Source organism: Cetorhinus maximus, chromosome 10 (assembly GCF_964194155.1).
Source record: "Cetorhinus maximus chromosome 10, sCetMax3.hap1.1, whole genome shotgun sequence".
Taxonomy (NCBI): domain Eukaryota; kingdom Metazoa; phylum Chordata; class Chondrichthyes; order Lamniformes; family Cetorhinidae; genus Cetorhinus; species Cetorhinus maximus.
This window is the reverse complement of record NC_135888.1, coordinates 123281281-123302129: the sequence shown is the minus strand read 5'-3', so window position 1 is coordinate 123302129 and position 20849 is coordinate 123281281. Positions and strand designations below refer to the sequence as shown.

The following is a 20849-nucleotide window of genomic DNA, read 5'->3' as shown; positions in this document are numbered from 1 at the left end:
GCCATTGACAGGTTGGCGGGCGCGCAGCCGATTTTGCTGCGCCCCCGCCTATCGGAAAATTTAAATGGGGCGCGGTGACGTCGGGAGTTCTGCCTCATGTCACCGCACGTCATTTTATGCGTCGGCGAGTAGGCCCCACCCCCTGCTTGCTGACAGGAAAATCCTGCCCATAAGAAAGAGAACTTCTAGTAACAAGATTATACATCTGTTGATTAGAAACTTGCCCATTTTATTCATTCATTGGGTATGGGCTTTGATGACAAAACCAGCAATTATTACCCACCCTTAATTGCCCTTGAGAAGGTGATGGCAAGTCACTTCCTTGAACTGCTGCAGTACATGGAGTGAAGGTGCTGCCTTGGAGCTGTTAGGTATAGTTTAGACCCAGTGGCAATGATCTTATTATGCTTAGAGCTCAGAGCAAATCTTCCCATGCATGCCTGTAGTGCCCTAGATAAGATCAGCTAACTCAAAATAGACTAAGGATTATTATTGGAACCATCCTAGTCTAGCATTACATCAAACAGATTTCCATCACTGCTCAGGAATATGGGCAGGATTTTCACTGAGTCGGGATGACTCGGGAACCCTTTAAAAATGGTGGGGGCGTCCTGATTTCAGGATTGCCGACCCCATTCCCAGGCTGTCCGATTTTTGGGAGTGTCTTTAAATGGTGCGGGCTGGTTCCTGTCAAAAGCCCGCATCTGACACTCCTGACCTGGCTGACTCCATTGCAGAGATAGGCCTGTCCTACTCCTCTACTATTTTCATGGAGTTGGACAAGGTTTTTAAGGAGTCATGGCTCACAGTCTCTCAGAGGAGCTATGAATCCTCATCTGCACAAGGGGACCTCTTAAAAGGTAAGTTCAGAAGGCCCTCCCCTTGAGCCCTATCTGCTCTTCCACCCACCCCTTTTGACCACTCATGGCCCCTATGCCAAGCTCTGCCCTTCCGCCCACCTCCTATGGCCCCTCGTACCCACCGTGCCAAGCTTTGGCACTTCCATCCACATTGACCCACTGTACACTTCCTAGGATCAGTGAACCCTACAATGTAGAGTATAAATCAGATGAAATCCTGGAAGCCCCACTGCTATACAAATATCAGGAATGCTGCCAACCATGAGAAATAGGATAGAAGCAGTCAAATAGGGGGGGAGGCGATGGCATAGTGGTATTGTCGCTGGACTAATAATCCAGGGGCCCAGGGTAATGCTTTGGGGACCTGGGTTGAATCCCGCCATGGCAGATGGTGGAATTTGAATTCAATAAAAACAAAAATCTGGAATTATAAGTCTAATGATGACCATGAAACCATTGTTGTAAAAACCTATCACTAATATTGTTTAGGGAAGGAAATCTGCTGCCCTTACCTGGTCTGGCTTACATGTGACTCCAGTCCCACAGCAATGTAGTTGACTCTTAAATGCCCTCTGAATAAGGGCAACTAGGGATAGGCAATAAATGCTGGCCTAGCCAGTGACTCTCACATCTCATAAATGAATAGAAAAAAATTGAAGGCCAGCTTCTACAATGGCGGGTGTTTCTTTTTCTCTGTGTTCATGTATATAACAGTAAGAAATGTATATGATAGGATTGCTGCAATTTTGTTCTGTCAGTGTTGTAACTGGTGCGGAGGACGCTGATTCTGTCAAAATACTCTTCTCAATGTGATTGAATTCTCTTTCTGCTCCTTATCTTTACAGCAATCCAATATAGGAAAATTAGCTTTGACAGGAAAAGCATGATGTCAGCGTATAATGATATGTACTTACTCGATGAGTCAGTCCCAGCTTTCTTATTTAACCTGTTTGACTCATCTGTGAAAGGGATGAAACAAAAAAATATTTGAAACTGAGGTGAACACTCTCCTGTATTTGGTCAGCTGGAATATTCCAATATTCCAAACTAACAGATTAGTTGGACTGTGAATCACATTATTACAAGCTTGATCTAGATTATGCTGGAATAATTTACGCAGTGGGTTTACAAATTAGAATAATACCACCATCATACTCTCAAAGTTTGTATGACAAACAGCTCTCCTTCAATGTGTTTGAATTTTTGTTCAATTAGGTTTAATTTTAGATGTTCTATTTATTGATGGTTAAAGGTGACTTTCAAGCTGAAATCACAACGTGACAATTTAAAATGTAACATTGATGAAATAGGTCTTTACTAAAGGTGCTTTAGTTTTGCAACACTCAATTGTGTAAATCCCCTGGAAATAAATTAAGCTCGAGCTGTTCTAAACTCTATCATGTTACATTGTGTTTACATGATAAATGAACAGCGATTAAACAGTAGAAGATCAGTTCAATAGGCCATCCCTTGAGTTAATGTAAGCAGAATTCTGGAAATGATGTGTGAGGAACTTGGCTTCTGGATTCCACTCATGCACGGCTCATGAAATAATCAGTCTTTCAGATTGGCACTTTTAATAAGGCAGACATGAAGAAAGAACTTGTATTTGTATAGTTCCTTTCATGACCTCAAAATATCCCAAAAAGCTACACTTTGAAGTGTAGTATCTCTTGTAATGAAGGAACAATGGCAGCCAATTCGCATACAGCAAATAAAAACAGAAAATGCTGGAAAAACTCAGCAGGTCTGGCAGCATCAGTGGAGAGAGAAAGAGAGTTTAAGTTTTGAGTCCAATGTGACTCATCTTTGATACTGAAGAGGAGTAGGAAGGTGATGGGTTTTATGTCATTGAAAAAGGGGGAAGGGGCAGCTGGAGCAAAAGAGAAGGTCAAGGGTAGGTTAGAGGGTACAGGAGATTAAATGACAACAATGTCATAGAACTCAAGGCAAAGGGGGTGGTAATGATAGTATAAAAATTACAAAGCATTTGTTCAGAGCAGCTGTTAATAGCAGAAGAAGATCAGCGCTTGTGAAAGCAAAAACATGAGAACAAGATGCAGGCTGGCCCTTGTGGGAAAAATTTCAAATTGGAAGACAGAGTTCATGGTATGTTTGGCTGCATACAGCCACGCCCCACCTAGCATCAACCTAAGTATGCGATTCGACAATGACATACAAATATATCGCTGCTCCTTCTTTGACGCTGGGTCAAAATCCTGGAACTCCCTTCCTAACAGCTCTGTGGGTGTACCTACACCACATGGACTGCAGCAGTTCAAGAAGGCAGCTCACCACCACCTTCTCAAGGGCAATTAGGGATGGGCAATAAATGCTGGCCCAGCCAGCGAAGCCCACATCCCATGAATAGATTTTTAAAAATGTCCAGTCAACTATGTAAAGTCCTCCTTATTAACACCCTAGAAAAGCAATGGAGCTGGGGAAAAGGGTAGAGAAGTCCACATCCCATAAAAGATAAATAAGGATCTGGTATATCCATTATGTAAGGTTCACCAGCATACAAAATCATTGCTTTATAATGATATAAAAGCATGTATTGACACCCACAAAATTACCCGTTCAGTTTAACACCAAACACATGAGTAGATTGCGCTTCTTTGGAGTAATTTTCAACTTTGTGTAACAGTACAAAACAAATAATGAACGAATCAACAGCCCATTCTACAAATCTCCCAATTTTTATTTTCATTGACTTCAATGGAAATAAAAATGGGGAGAGATGTAAAACAAGCAGCCGATTTGCTAATCACTAGCTTTACACTAATTGCACAAAGTCAAATTTGGCTTGTTTTGAGTTTTATTTACTTTTCTAAATAGAAAGAAAGAAATGTTCTTTCTTAGATAAATGCCTCATTATCACGAAGTGCAGAATCACCATGGGGTATCAGACAAGACCCATGTTTCTCCAGCACCAAAACCATTTCAATATGCACAACAACTGATATTGGTGCAGGGACTGAAGAAAGAAATCTGAATGCTCTTGATAAAGAACTTGGTAAATAAGCCAATTTTTACAAAAATGTGTTCAATTGCACCAAGTACAGCTGGAAATGTGTACTGAGCTACACAGTTATGGTGTTTCCACTGTATGTCAGAGAGAAGCACTTTATATGGGTATAATATTCAATCCCAAGCAACTCCAGATATGCTGCATATTTCTGTTAACATCACACTGAAATCTGAAAGAATAACTTCCAATGATATAACCTAGATGAAACCTTTAACTTTGATTTGACCTTTTATTTCCAATCTATGGAAATTCAACAGTAGATCTTAAGAATATATTTAGGACCAAAAGCAGCCACCTGTAAAATTCAATTGTATATTAAAAAGGTTCGCTAATAAAACACAGTAAAAATTCCCTAGGGCTGAAAAAGCAGCATTGACATGAGTTGATACACAGAGATTACAAAAGAATGCATTGCTCAGAAAGCAAGGACAACCAGTAATGGTCAGTTTGTGTAACGCAATGAAAATTAAAGGGATATCTTTTTGAATAGAATATTACAATTTAGTGAGACTCCAGGCTTAGAATTTGTACCATGGCCATTTTTGCTTCCTCAGGGAGGTATAGTTTGGGTCTGAAGCAGAAGTGAGATTAGAGCCGGGCATCAGGGGCCTGATTAGGAGTGGCAGGGTTGGGTGTGGGAGAATTAGGGGCGCTGATTTTATGTGGGGTCAGGAGGAATACTCATTCTCCACGTTCAGGTAAATTACCTTCTTTGTTGCAGACATTAGCTTGAGCTGACTAAGCGTAAACCAATGAGAGTAGGGGGCAGTAGGCCCCTCATTCGCAGATTCAAAGGACCTAGTGTTCCCTTCAGTTGTGGATAAAATACACCACTCGTTTTTTCTTACTCAATTGCAGGCGGCACACCTTCAGTTGGAAATGTGCACACGCTTCCAGCCCATCATTTTGGGGTCTTAGTAGCAGAGTGGATCAACTTCTAGGCTAGTGCATAAATTGATTCCTATAAGCAAGATATTCATAAAATGTAAAACAAGCTACCTTTGCTTCATCATATGCTCACAATATTCCCATGTCAGGAACTGGAACTTTTAAAATAAATTTATTCACTCATGGGGTGTGGGTGTCGCTGGCTGGGGCAGTATTTATCGCCCATCCTTAAAATTTCTCTTGAGAAGGTGGTGGTGAGTTGCCTTCCTTAACCGCTGCAGTCAGAGTAGATACATCCACAGTGCTGTTAGGAAGGGAGTTCCAGGATTTTGACCCAGCGACAGTGAAAAAACGGCGATATTGTTCCAAGCCAGGATGGTGTGTGGATTGGAGAGGAACTTGCAGATGGTGGTGTTCCCATGCATCTCCTGCTTTTGTCCTTCTAGATGGTAGTGGTCATGGGTTTGGAAGGTGCTGTCGAAGGAGCCTTGGTGAGTTGCTGCAGTGCATCTTGTATATAGTACACACTGCTGCCACTGTGCATCGGTGGTGAAGGGAGTAAATGTTTAATGTGGTGGATGGGGTGCCAATGAAGTAGGCCTCTTTGTCCTGGATAGTGTTGAGCTTCTCGAGTGTAGTTGGAGCTGCACTCGTCCAGGCAAGTGAAGAGTATTTCATCACATTCCTGACTTGTGCCTTGTAGATGGTGGACAGGCTTTAGGGAGTCAGAAAGTGAGTTACTTGCCGCAGAATTCCCAGCCCCTGACCTGCTCATGTAGCCCATCTCACCTTTTGAGTTCAGCCCTTTTGTCCAAAAGCTATAATGAGGTCAGGAGCTGAGAGGCCCTGGTGGAACTCAAACTGAGCATCAGTAAGCAGGTTATTGCTGTGTAAATGCTGTTTAATAGAACTGTCGTCAACCCCTTAAGAACATAAGAAATCGGGACAGGAATACACAATTTGGCCCCTCGAGCCTGCCTCGCCATTCAACAAGATCATGGCTGATCTTCTTGTGCTTCGATTTCCACATTCCCATCTAACCCCGATAACCTTAGATTGAAGTTAGGCAAGGGAATCAATCTACCTCTGCCTTAGAAAAAGTCAGTGACCCTGCTTACGCTACCTTCTGAGGCAGAGAGTTCCAAGGTCGCAGAACCCTCAGAGAAAAAAATTCTCCTCATCTCTGTCCTAAAAGGGTGGCCCCTAATTTTAAAACAGCGCCCCCTAGTTCTGGACTCACCCACAAGAGGAAACATCCTTTCGACGCCCAACTTGTCAAGGCCGTTCAGGATCTTGTATTCTTCAATCAAATCACCCCTCGCCCCTTCCAACTATAAGGTGGCACAACACAATGTTGTAACATTGCACTTTGCCATGCATTGGTGTGATAGAGTTTGGAGCCCATCCAGAATCAAGTTCCTGACAAGTTAAGCTGAGCAGAGACCAGGCACTCTCATTACTGGGGTAAAACACTGAGGTGGGCAGGGGGAGTGGGTACTGGAGAGGGAAGCCGACAAACGAGCCGTTTCTAATGAGTTTTGCAGAGCTAGATTGTGTATAATGAGTGCATGGCTAGATATGGGAGGAGAAAATTACTTTCCCAGTTCCTCTCCCTCAGGGAATTGTACATGTACCGAGATAAAGGAGTGGTGAAAATTGAACTTTTCTACCTAGAATAGCAAAATGGGATGCAGGTGAGTGACAAAGGTTCTCAGAAAGAATGCCCCAATACATAAAATGCGGGGTTTTTTTTTGCACGAGTGACTGGAATTAATCCATCAGGGACAGATTCACAAGCAGCTGTAATGCTCAAAGTCATGGTTAGAATGAACCTACATGTCTCACGCAAGAATTACTTCAACCATTTAATAGGAATGCATTAATTTTATGTTAGAAATGCGTTTAAGGTTAACTTTTCCATTTGGTTACTGAAGATGCAGCTGCTATAGCAGAAGATTGTAAGCATCTCCTTCTCATGAAAGTTTATACAGGAAGGCATGCCCTCACCCAAAACCATGGGCTTGCATTCGATTGGGCTGATTTTCATCGGCTGCTTTCCCGAACTGAACTCAAAAAGTGGTTGAAATATCGGGAACTAATCATTTTCTTGCCCTCTGCTCCTGAATAGCATTCCATTCAAACTGTCTCCATGGCTTTTTTTAATGTCCGCACCTGGCTTGACCTGAGAGAGTGCAGAAATGTAAATTACATGCAGTTAAATGGCAGAAGGCTTTACCTCCATACTCCCTCTAACAGCACTCGTTTCAGGTCAAAGTGCCTCAGTTAAAACCAGATTGGTGCTGCTTATTTCTGAGCTGTCAATGAGGTGGCCTTGAGCCTGGGGAACAGGCTGTCATGATAGGTCTGTGCTTTTTAACTTCAGGACCTGTTGACAAATTCTGTTAGCATTTTACACTTGGTGAGGAAGGCAGCGTCAGTGTCTCCCATTCCCATTTACCTTTTGGCTTATTGGGATCAAGGCAGGCAAGAGAAACAAGTGAAGATCCTTTTAACAGCTGCTGGAGTTATTTGCAGGGAGCTTTCATGATTCCGGAAGAACTATTTCCCAGCCACTGGCCCTGAACTTCCGGTGGAGTGGTAGTCAGGGTTGGATTGCCACTCCGCTCCCAGTTCCTTACCTTAAAATCCAGCCGCTCCTTTCTTGCTCAAGTTTCCAACTCCGGTCGGGTGCGTGTCACGCTGGGTGGGTCTTAATTGGCCCGCTCACGTAAAATGGCAGCACGCAGCCGATCATGGGCGGCAATCAGCTGCGCCCCCACCCACGCCTGCTCCCATCCAACCACCACCCCCCCACCCCCCCACCAACTACCCCCTCCCAACGGGGAGAAAATTGTCCCCTAAAAGTCTGATGATGGCCATGAAACCATTGCCAAATGTTGTAAAAATCCATCTGGCTCGCTAAAGTCCTTTAGGAAAGGAAATCTAGACGGGAACTGTCTCATTTTCTTAAACCTCGTTCATGGGATTTGGGCATCGCAGGCTAGGCCAGCATTTATTGCCCATCCCTAAATGCCCTTGTTCAGAGGGCATTTTTTAAGAGTCAACCACATTGCTGTGGTCTGGAGTCACATGTAGGCCAGACCAGGTAAGGACAGCAGATTTCCATTTCTAAAGGACTTTAGTGAGCCAGTTGGACTTTTACAACATTCGGCAATGGTTTCATGACCATCATCAGACTTTTAGAGGACAATTTTCTCCCTGAAGAGGGGGGAGGGGTTGGACGGGAGCAAGTGCGGGCGGCGATCGGCTGTGTGCCACCATTTTATGTGGGCGGGCCAATTAAGACCCGCCCAGCGTGACGCACACCTGCAAGCGCTGAGCAGTCCCTGTACGGGTGGGGGGAGTAGGGCCTGCACTCTTTTGCGCATATGCGCGAAACAGCGCAAAAATCTCCCTGAGGCACAGAGCTGCCTCAGGGAGGTTAGTTTAATTTTTTAAAATTTTAATGAAGACAAAAAGAAATTTTTAAGACATGTCCCCTCATGTGACAGTGTCACATGAGCTGGGACATGCCAATGAATTTTATTAAACTTTAAAAACTTCATGAAACCTCATCTCACCGTGGATGAGGTTTCACGACAAATGCGAAGGCCGCCTGGGCTCTTCGCCTGCCCATCAACCTTAGGGTTGGATGGGCAGCTCAGTTAAGTATTTTAATTGATATTTAAGTGGCCTTAATAGACCTTTGACAGTTCACAGAATCACAGAATCACAGTGCAGAAGAGGCCCTTCGGCCCATTGAGTCTGCACCGACATGTGAGAAACACCTGACCTACCTGCTTAATCCCATTTACCAGCACTTGGCCCAAAGCCTTAAATGTTATGACGTGCCAAGTGTTCATCCAGGCACTTTTTAAAGGATGTGAGGCAACCCGCCTCCACCATCCTCCCAGGCAGTGCATTCCAGACCGTCAACACCCTCTGGATAAAAAAGTTTTTCCTCACATCCCCCCTAAACCTCCTGTCCCTCACCTTGAACTTATGTCCCCTCGTAACTGACCCTTCAACTAAGGGGAACGGCTGCTCCCTATCCACCCTGTCCATGCCCCTCATAATCTTGTACACCTCAATCAGGTTGCCCCTCAGTCTTCTCTGCTCCAACGAAAACAACCCAAGTCTATCCAACCTCTCTTCATAACTTAAATGTTTCATCCCAGGCAACATCCTGGTGAATGTCCTCTGCACCCCCTCCAGTGCAATCACATTCTTCCTATAATATGGCGACCAGAACTGCACACAGTACTCCAGCTGTGGCCTCACCAAGCTTCTATACAACTCCAACATGACATCCCTACTTTTGTAATCTATGCCTTGATTGATAAAGGCAAGTGTCCCATGTGCCTTTTTCACCACCCCACTAACATGCCCCTCTGCTTTCAGAGATCTATGGACATACCCTTTGTTCCTCAGAACTTCCTAGTGTCATGCCGTTTATTGAATACTTCCTTGTCAAATTACACCTTCCAAAGTGTATCACCTCACACTTTTCAGGGTTAAATTCCATCTGCCACTTATCTGCCCATTTGACCATCCCGTCTATATCTTCCTGTGGCCCAAGACACTCAACCTCACTGTTAACCACCCGGCCAATCTTTGTGTCATCCGCAAACTTACTAATCCTACCTCCCACATAGTTATCTATGTCGTTTATATAAATGACAAATAATAGGGGACCAAGAACAGATCCCTGTGGTACGCCACTGGATACTGGCTTCCAATCACTAAAGCAGCCTTCTGTCATCACCCTCTGTCTCCTACAACTAAGCCAGTTTTGAATCCACCTTATCAAATTACCCTGTATCCCATGTGCATTTGCCTTCTTTATAAGTCTCCCATGTGGGACCTTGTCAAAGGCTTTGTTGAAATCCATATAAACTACATCAACTGCACTACCCTCATCTGCACACCTGGTCACCTCCTCAAAAAATTCAATCAAATTTGTTCAGCATGACCTCCCTCTGACAAAGCCATGCTGACTATCCCTGATCAAACCTTGCCCCTCCAAGTGGAGATATATAGTCTCCTTCAGAAATTTCTCCAATAGTTTCCCTACCACTGATGTGAGACTCACTGGCCTGCAGTTCCCTGGCTTATCTCTACAACCCTTCTTAAATAGCGGGACCACATTAGCTGTTCTCCAGTCCTCTGGCACCTCCCCCGTGGCCAGAGAGGAATTAAAAATTCGGGTGAGAGCCCCTGCGATCTCCTCCCTTGCCTCCCTCAGCAGTCTGAGACACAAATCATCTGGACCTGGATATTTGTCCACTTTTAAGCCTGCCAACAGCTGCAATACCTTGTCACTCCCTATATCAATTTGCTTAAGAACCTCGCAGTCTCTCTCCCTGAGTTCGATACCTTCATCCTCATTCTCTTGGTGAAGACGGACGTGAAGTATTCTTTCAACACTCTAGTGATGTCCTCTGGCTCCACCCATAGATTTCCCCCTTGGTCCCTAATGGGGCCTACTTTTTCCCTGGTTATCCTCTTCCCATTGATATACTTATAGAATATTTTGGGATTTTCCCTACTTTTACCAGCCAGAGCTTTCTCATATCCCCTCTTTGCTCTCCTAATTGCTTTCTTAAGCTCCACCCTGCACCGTCTGTACTCCACTAATGCCTCTGCTGATTTGCTTCCCTTGTACCTGCTAAAATCCTCTTTTTTCCTTCTCATCGTAACCTGAATATCTCTGGTCATCCATGGTTCTCTGGGCTTGTTACTCCTTCCTGTCACCCTAGAGGGAACATGTTGAGCCTGTACCTGCCCAATTTCCTTTTTGAACATCCCCCACTGTTCCTCTGTAGATTTCCCCAAAAGTAGCTGTTCCCAGACTATCTTGGCCAGATCCTGCCTTATTTTACTAAAATTCACTCCCCCCAATCCAAAAAGTTTTTTTGCAACTTGTCAATTTCTTTGTCCATAACAAACTTAAACTGTACCATATTGTGGTCGCTATCTCTAAAATGCTCCCCCACCACTACCTCAGCCACCTGTCCAGCTTCATTCCCCAGAATTAGGTCCAGCAATGCACCGTCCCTTGTTGGACCCTCAACATATTGACCTAAAAAGTTCTCCAGTACACTTTTCAAGAAATCCACTTCATCCAAACCCTTAACACTATGTCTATCCCAGTTAATGTTGGGAAAGTTGAAATCACCTCATATAATCACCCTATTGTTATCGTTTTTACACACTTCCACAAATTGTGCACATATTTGCTCCTCAATCTCCTGCTGACTATCTGGGGGTCTATAATAAACACCTAATATTCTGTGTCCCCTCCCCTTGCGTTCAGCAGGCACACAGCCAACTCCAGTACTGAATGACACATCCCCGACGTCATTTTACATGTCAGTGAGCAGGGCCCACCCCCTGCACGTCAACTCAAAGGTTCTGCCCTTAATTTCAGATTTTTATTGAGTTCAAATTTCACTGTCTGCCATGGTGGGATTTGAACCTGGGTCCCCAGAGCATTACCCTGGGTGCCTGGAATACTAGCCCAGTGACAATACCACTATGCCACCACCTCCCCTAGTGCAGTGGGTGTCCGAGGCCTTGGGTCAACAGCAGCAGATTAGAAGGTAGGGAAGACACGTCCCCTTTTTTACGGCACTAGCTGCCATAAAGCATGTTTAAAAGTCCAGCCACTTTGAGAAGCCAGGGAGAAGGTAAATTTCTAAGGTAAGTGGGTAGGGTTGGGAGGTGGGCGGGGGGCAACAGTTGGTCGGAGGGGTCGGGTGGTCAGTGTTGGGGTGGGTCTCAGGTGGTCAGTGGGGACGTGGGGGTCTGATAATCAGTGGGGAAGGTCGGGTGGTCAGTGGGAGAGGGTTCAGGTGGTCAGTGGTGGGTTGGGGGTGGGGTGGGCAGTAGGGTGTTGGGGGTTGGGTGGTCAGTGAAGAAGGGTCAGTGGGGTGGGTTGGGTGGTCAGCAGGTGTGTCCCATGGGGGGGTTGGGGGGACTCCCATGGTGGGCCGAGTGTGTCATCCAGGGTTGTTAGGGGGGATTCCAGTGGGCAGAGAGCTGGGGTGTGGGGCATTAGTGAGGGACTGGGAGGTAGTCAGGGGGGTCCGGTTAGGGATGTAGTAAGGGGGTACTGGGGGGTGAAGGGAGTCCCTTGGGGTGGTGTGGGGGCTGTGGTTAATAGTATACTTACTCAGGAGTTAGAAGTGGTTTTAATTCTTCTAACCTTTCCTGGGTAACTATTACTGTAAGACCATCCAAAGTTTGTGATTTAAATCGTAATGATTTCAGGGCAATTGCCCAATGGAGGTTGGAACTTCCTGGGCAATTGCCATGCAATCCTTACCTGGGAACTTCCTGTTGTGGGGTGGGGGGCGGGGGGGGGGGTGCTTTTCCCCAGTGCCTCTTTGGAGTATTGCCCAGTTATGGCACCCTTGAGCTCAGAAGTTATGGGCCTATATTATGACGCCTGCCACTCTGAGTTTTGTTGAGCGTACATACTACAGCTTTGTTATTTACATTTTCAACTTCTGCCATGATTGGAATTGGCAACTGTTAAGCTTGTGTTCTGGAGAATTCCTATCACAGATGTTAATGTAATGCTTAGGCCGCCAGAATTCTATAGATTGGCCTGTTTATTAGTCTCTGTAAAGCTATTGCACAGGGAATGGCTGGTTGGGCACAGACTGACACCTTCCTCTTGAAAGAAGATTGCTACAGCTGTAAATCCAGAGGGAAGGGAAGGTGATGAAATAAGGTATGGAGGAATCCAGAATATAGCACACATAGGAAAAAGATAGAAAGGGCTAGAGTCATAGGGAATGTAACATGATGGGAAAAGGAAGGTAAAGATCTCTGAAGGAACACTAAGCAGTGCATCAGGAATAATATTTCATGTCAGACTGCAAGATTAATCGAATGCTAAGTTCCTTAAAATATTTAAGAATATTAGTCTATTTTTCTTAGCTCCTCCCCCCACCAATTTTTTGATGGATCTTTCATAGCATTTAAATGAATATAATCAGCACACATGCAGACAGCAGCTTACAAATCTACATTATAGCACGTATTAAAATCAGGCAGTGAGGCCAATTTTATATCCTGCTATGTAGTTATGGCAGGCACATCACCTAAAATTACTGGCATTCTTCCCTCTCTCTCTTGTAGGACAAGCTGGCCCATAACAGGAGGGAGCAGAGCAAAAGCAGAAGGACACAGGCAAACCTGTATCAACTGAGCTCTCTAGAGCCAATGGTGCTCCACAACATGGAGTTGGCTTTGATGGAGGCCATTGCAGCCAGCGTCACTGAAAACATTGAGGATGATGGTATGCTCCTGCCTTATACCTCTTCTCAAATTGAACCTCAACCTCACTCTGCTTTCTGGCAGGAAGCACGAGCTGCAGATGGTCTGATCGTGGACATTTTGTTTTCCACCTCAAAGACCCCACCCCCACCGTCCTCCCCTCACTCTCCTCCTGCATTTCTGCTTTCAGATACACATGATACTTGGTGCATTAGGCCTGCCAGACAGCCTGTTGTCACTGTTAAAGAGCAGGGAGGAATCCAGCTCCAACTTATCAAAGCAGAGCTTGAAACCTATCCTCTCCACCATGGAAGTGGTGGTCAATTCTATTACGGCACTTGCAGACTTAGGCATGAGGCGCTGTCTGCTGGCCAATGTCTCAGCTCCCACTGAAGCACAGATGGAAGCCACCCAATATTTCTGTGCTATGCTGGAAGTTCAGGCTGAGGTCATGAGATCCTTGCTTGTTGCCATGCAGGCTCAAACCGCTGCCATTATGAACGTAGGTATCAGTGTTCAAAGGGGTTTGCAGGCTCTTACAGCAGTCCAGCAATTTGTCCTCCAACAGATTATTAGGATCACTGAGGCACCATCATGGAGCATAAGCTGCTTTCCTCTCTCAGGATCGCAACTTTCACGCACTCACCACAACTGATCCACCAGTTGCCTTTCAGCCAGTCAGCCTGGACTGCTGCCACAGCAATGCAGTCCAAAGTTGGGCCCTCAAGGCCCAGAGTTATTTGAGTGCATCCTCCAAGGCTTATCTGTCATCTCTCTCTGTGAAAGTCAGCAGCCTACCACCAGCCTTGCTATGTACCCAGGGCTGGCAATGAGTAGTAGTTTTAGGACAGGCAAAGGCAATTATATCACAGTAATATAAGAGAATGCAAAAGGGTGAACAGTTGAATTTTGTATGCATTATTGGAAGTGTTATTGGATAAATGTTTTTTTTTTGTTGGCTTTTATTTCAGGGCTTTGTCCAAGAGGATGCTGTGGTGGTCCGTAACAGGTAAATTGAAAACTGGGGAACTGTGGAGCAGTGATGATGTTAGGTAAGCAAGGGTCTGAGTATCCACTCATGGACAATATTGGAGTGATAATATCCCGGTGGCCACCCCTCTTGCTCTTTGTCCTCTTACTCCGCCTCCTCTCACTGCACACTGCTTCCCCTCTCTGCTGCCTGTGATCTATTTTGTAATCATGCTGCAGCCAAGAAGAACTGCAACTCTAGCCCCCATTACTGAAGCAGACTTTCTCCTGACAGGTCAGCCAACTCCTCCAACCTCCTTGTCAAGAACACCACTCCCTTGAAAATCCAAAATGTTTACAAAATGCCTGCAACGCCACAATGGACACTGTACTTCCACTCACTCTGCACCAGCAAAGGTAAATCAAAAGCACTTTACTTGGAAGTTAGATGGTTGGCCCTTTAAGTAACTCTACTGAGGGAGTACCTTGTGCAGTTGAACACATGTTTAGCTGGGAGTGTCTAAGAGAGAGGGCATTGACTAGGCCCAGTCCAAAATGGCAGAGTGTGCATCAAATCAGTGTCAGAGCCTGTTTGACATCACTATCTTCCCATTCCACATGCTTCCAGTACACATATGACTTGCCGACGCTAGGCCCTATTATCAGGGCGTGTCACGTGGGCCATGCTGGAAGTGGCTGGAAACATTCCAACAGCCGTTAGTTCACTTCTGGACTTCCATAGTGACAGCACTAGTGGCACCACGGAGCCCAATTTTGCAGCTCATATATGTTACGGGTTAGAATATAAGATACCTGTTCAGACTGATCATGTCCGCCCAGATTGTGCATTGCAATAGAAAGGACAGTGTACAGTGACACTTCAAATGAAGCCCTAATGCAAAATGTGCACTTTGAAAACAAAACTTCAATTCCTGCAGCATCACAACAAGCGCAGAGTAATTAATTTTCAATTAATTAGAAATGCAGTTTGTTTTACAAGTGTTGGGATGAGGTTGCAGGGTAGCGAGCAATGTCTGGTAATATTTATGCTATTTCAAATACTTCAGAAATCTTCAATTTTGAAAACAATGTTCAATTGTGAAAACAATCAATCTTCAACTGTGAAAACAAACTCAGAAAGAAAATAAAGAAATTGTACCTGCGGCCTTGAGTTGCAAGCAAAGCAGCCTGAGCTGTCAAAATAATGGTGTGAAAGCTGAGAGAGATAGTGTTTCACCTTTAAGGAACCTTTATTAACTCTGCAGATAACTGCAAATAGAATTATTTCAGACTGGAGGATACAGACTGTGTCGTATTTTGATAAGATACTTAAAATGAGAGCAAATCAGACCACAGAGAGAACTTGCCATCAAAAAACTCAGAGAATCTGGCTGTGAAAGTCCTGCTCATGTTGACCAGTTGATATAAGGTTAGTGGTGGATTATCTAGATTAGAATAGCTTGTCAATATGCATCAATTTAAAACCCAATAATTCAACAACACCACCAACGACTGTGTTTATATAATGCCTTTAATGCAATAAAATGTCCCAAGGTGTTTCACAGACACATATTAAAATAAAATATGACACCGAGCCACATAATTAGACATTAGGACAGATGACCAAAACCTTGAGCAAACTGGTTTTAAGGAGTGTCGTAAAGGAGGAAAGTGAGGTAGAGAGAGGAGAGAGAAATTTAGGGTGGGAATTCCAGAGCTTATGGCCTAGGCAACTGAAGGCATGGCCATCATCGGTGAAGTTGTTCAAATCAGAGATGCTCAAGAAGCCAGGGTTAGATGAATGCAAATATCTTGGAGGATTGTATGGCTGGAGGAGATGACAGAGATAGGGAGGAGCTAGACCATGGAGGGTTTAGAAGACAAGGATAAGAATTTTAAAATTGAGGCTTTGTTTAACCAGAAGTCAGTGTAGTTGAGTGAGGACAAGGGTGATGAGGGAGCAGGACTTGGTGCAAGTTAGGACATAGGCAGCAGAGTTTTGAGTGACCTCAAGTTTATGGAGGGGTAGAATGTGGGAGGCTGGCCACAAGTGCAGTAGAAGAGTCAACAGTTAGTCAATGATGTGGGCATGAAAGTGTTAATAAGCCTGGAAACAGCAACCTATACATTGTTGTTAAACAACAGATAGTATGGTTTAGTTGTCAGTAAATGAAGAGAATAACATTTGTAATTTAACCACTGACTTTTGCAATATAGAGATAGAACAAGATCATGATGAAACTGTCAGATTGGAACTTGCCCAGCATTTGCTAATACAGATGTTGATATTTTGATATTGATATTTTTTGTAGATTTGTTTCAAAATGTGGATCAAAGGAACATTTATGTATTGGTTTTCTTTGTAGAAAACATAGTATTAAATATTGAACAATGCATTTGTATAACACAAAATGGTTGCTTGGTCGACTGAGAGCTGATGGGAAGAGGGTTAGGCTGTGGACAGACAATGACCAGAAGAGACAGAACATGCCCAGACAAAGAGAGAACATGCCCAGATAATGACCAGAAGAGGGATAACATGCCCAGACATGTAGGCAGAAATGAGTCGAACTGCAGCTACACACACAGGACACTGGATAAAGGACCAGTCCAATATGGCTTGAATGCGGGCGATGCGCACTCAAGCGATATTTCAGTTGGCGCGCGTGCACGCAGGAGTTGAGAGCACGCCCACCGATTATTAGCAGGCCTATTAAGGCCATTAAAGTCCCAACTAAATGTGATTTTTTGCTGCCCCCCCCCCCAGTCTTATGGTTGGTGAGCAGATGAAAAGGCCAAGTGGCCTTTGCACTTTTTGGGAAACCTCATCCATGGGCGGGATGAGGTTTCCAACAGCAATTTTAAATTTTAGCATTTCATTAATAACATGTCCCTACTCATGTGACACAGTCATGTGTGGAGACATGTCTTTTAACATTTTACAATTCTTTATTTTTCATTTTCAAAACTCATCATCTCCCTGACGCAGCCCAGTGCCCCAGGGAGCTTTGTCTGCGCGCACCTGCACACATGCGCGAACTTGCATGCTCGCCCTCCCCCTCACACCATACAAGCAGTGCTGAGAGCTGCAACATGTGCTTCACGCTGGGCAGGCCCTAATTGGCCCGCCAGTGTGAAATCGCAGTCGTGGCCCGATCGTGAGCAGCGGTTGGCTTCCCGACCGCCCCCACTGAGCCCGCCCAGCGAGGGCAAAATTCTGCCCAAGATGTGCAGGAGACTCATGGCTGCAGTCAGATGAGAGGATAGCCTGGTCAGCTATCAACGTGAGTTACAGAACAGGACGGTTCAACCACCTGACCTTATCAGTCTCTCAAGAAACCAAGCAATCAGATTGTGAGAATATATTAGCAGGCACTTGTGTCAATATTTTTACATTGATGTTGACCCATATGCTAAGGGCTTTAGGTTAATAAAAATGTTGCTTGTACATTGAGTCATTGATACCCAGGGTAGACCTCCAAACCACAAGAGTCAAGTAGCTGATCCAAGGAAGGGGATAGCCTACAATACTTAGAACAGAATAGTCAAGTTGCTGAAGGATCAGAATCATCTCAATACTGATTGTTTCAACAGTTTTGGAAAGCTATTTCTTTTGTATACGCCCTTTGTGTACGCTCACTGGTAAATAAGAAGACAGGACTTAGAGGACTGAGCAAAGTTAAAACCAGGTCTTTCAGGAGTAAAATTAGGAAAAACGTCTCCACACATTTCGAAATCTCTTCCACCAATGACGATTTATGCTACATTCATTGTTCATTTTAAATCTGAGATTGAATAAAACCTATTAAGGAATATGGGGAAAAAGTGGCTATACGGAGTTAGTTCACCGAGCTACCATGTTCTTATTGAATGGTGGGGCATGTTTGATGGGCTAAATGGCCTATTCCTGTGTCCTATGTGACATGGATTGGGATTCAGTACAAGAAAAAACAATGCTAAGTTGGAAATTCTCAATCTGCATCTACCTTCACAATCATTAAATGGAATTTAATTTTGTTTTCTGATTATTTTACAACATTTATAGTTTTTTCTCTTTTTAAAAAGTGGTGTTTTCTCCCCTTGCCCTTTATGTGGTCTCAATAGACCATCCTTCTTCGAGGTAATTGACAGCTGGCTTCCTACTGAGCCTTGACCATACTGCTCTGACTCCAGCTGCTACAAGCACCCTAGATAATTCTTCACTCAATTTAGTTCTTACTTGTGGGAAATGCCTGATCTGCTCTGGGCACGCAGCAATTGTAGAGGCTGAAAATACAGCATTTGTGAGACAACATGCACGAACCTATGTTCTATCATTCTATAGCACAGGAAAATACGTTCACATTCTGAAACAGATTCCATTGAAGAGATTAAAGTTCAAATTTTGGTTGACACCCAGTCCTGGCATGTAGATATGGAGGAGCCTTTCAATGCTAACGTACCTTATGCATCTAGGCAGGGCAAATGACTAAAAGGAAGGCTCTTAGAGGGTATTTTTGACTGAGTGATAGTGTAAATCAGGCAATATTGGTTAAGCTACATGTTATACATCTCTCCTGATTTTTGTTTCCATTAAAAATGCCAGAAATCAAAATCAAGAGCGGTAATGATCTGCCGAATGCATATTACCAATTTTATACGAGCACTCAAAGTCAAAATTTCAACCCTCTCAAATTGTGGCATGTGGTGAAACACAGAACTAAAAACAGAAGGTGCCAAGGTGAAAAAATCTCTGCCATATACATGTCTTCAAATTCATTAATGTTAAAACACATTGGGCGGAATCGTCCCAGATTTGCACTAAGTGCGATAGTGGGCGGGAGGAAGGAGGTTTTAACCGTTGGCTGCAATGGCGGGTTTTTGCAGTGTATCATCCCAATCCTGCTTCATTAACATGCATTCCCAGGAAACATGCCATTTCGCTGGAGGGCAGCCTCCGATTCACCTACCACGCCGTAGCCTCACTGCTTCCTCACGCCGGGCGCCATGTTTAAAGTGCAGCCACACGCACAGGTCTCAGGGCTCCCAGCCCAGGACTGCTACACAGAAGACATGGCCCAGAAAGGCAAGAAGACTGCAGCCCCCCGATTCAGTGACGCATCCCTAGGATGCCTTCTAGACACCGCTGGAGCCCGCTCTGACCGCAGGAGGCCCATCAGTGTCATCACTCTGGCTTGGGAGGCGGTGGCAATGGTGGTCAGTGCCAATGCTGCACAGAAGAGGTTTTCCATCCAGTGCAGAAGGAGGATGAATGATCTCATCCGTGTCACCAGGGTAAGGCAATTTTCTCATCACTCCAAACTCATAGACCCACAAGCCCATTAAACATTCACTGGCATCTCACTCACTGCCATCTCAAGGGACATCAACAGTCACTCTCTCTCTCTCTCTCACACCCTCACATCTCCATCTGGCCTCATCTCCTTGGGATCTGCCTCCCCAGCCCTCACCATCTTGAAGCTACTTGCACAGATCATCATGTGTCCCCACACACACCCTGGGATACCCTCTTCCCTAGTACAGCCCTCATTCTGAAGCTTCTTCCCTTGTATGAGGCCACTTCTCCCCATTCCCCGAGCAAGCCCTCCCCCTGCAGCCGTTGATAAGGGACTCCTGCCTTACGGCTGGTCTCGTAAGTAGAGACCTGCTCGTGAGCACCCCTAAAAGTGATGCGGTGCACCTTGTGAAGCCTGGCACTGACGACCGTGAGTGCTGCCTGAAGCAAGGTAGGTAAACAAGCCTCAAGGTCCCGAGTGAAGTGCAGCTCACCAGGTGCACATCGCTTATGTTCCATTGTGAAACACGTCAGTATGTCCCTGAATGCTCCAGCTTGGGGGGATGACTTCGGCGAGCTGGCCTTATAATAATATGCAGTTGTATTACAATGAAGTTCCTGACATGTGGCGGTGGGAAATGCGGCTTGCAATTGAAGGGCAGAGCAGACCATTGCAAACTGGTTTCACGTCGTCATGAAACTGGTTTCTGGCCTTTCCACCGTGTTGTCCACTCACACCTGCCATGTCGCCCAACATCAGCAGGCATGGAAAATTCCACCCATTGTATTTTTCTTTTTGGCTGTTTTTTTTAACTATTCAGAACACTGCTCATGACATGTTTACAACGTAGAGTGGAGTTATATGATTTATAACTGGGATATCTATTTGTTGTAATCAACAAAGGTTTGAACGATTTAAGTATAGTGTTTTCTACAGCTAAGATGCTGCCGTTCCAGCATTTGTTATCCTGTCATAGTGGTTTAGGTATCAGGATGGTGCAGCCTGTCCTGGCACTAATTAGAAGACACCTTGTAGTATGCCATATAGAGGTATAGCTTCTGAAGGTGAGCATGGGCATTCATCTCTCTGTTGGAGATGGACTAGGATCACAAAGGTACAATTGGACTAAATCCAGTCACATTTGGATCTACCATAAATTACTTTGAAAGATTTTGGAACACTCCTACCATTTTTTGGTTACTTATAACCCCTAAATTTGCTGCTTCTCTCTAAACATAATCTCAAGGGTATTTGAGTGAAATAAGTCAATTGAGTTCCCTTAATACCCGAACAATATTTTACTCTACAGTGGCTTACGTTTCGAGTGTCATTTTAAGTCCATTAAATGTGGCAGCACACCACTGTGACCTGAGCAGAACTCTTGGTTTTGATTTAATAGAGTGAGCACTTTCTATAAGTCCTTCTCTCCTGGTCAAAACCATCCACTCAGAATGGATAGAGTGGATAGCATGGTTCAGGACGTGGTCACCCTGCAGCTTAAGGAAGTGCGAGCAAAGAGGGAATGGGTGACTGCCAGAC

The 20849-nt window shown here is 44.7% G+C and overlaps 1 long non-coding RNA gene across 1 annotated transcript in view; it reads left to right on the top strand.

Annotated features, from left to right (window-relative positions):
- The window catches only part of LOC144685298 (uncharacterized), a 203854-nt gene that overhangs the window by 22411 nt on the left and 160594 nt on the right, over positions 1-20849 (top strand). Inside the window, exon 2 of the long non-coding RNA XR_013577700.1 lies at positions 14037-14117. This is a non-coding gene — a long non-coding RNA (uncharacterized LOC144685298). The remainder of the gene's footprint in view (positions 1-14036; positions 14118-20849) is intronic.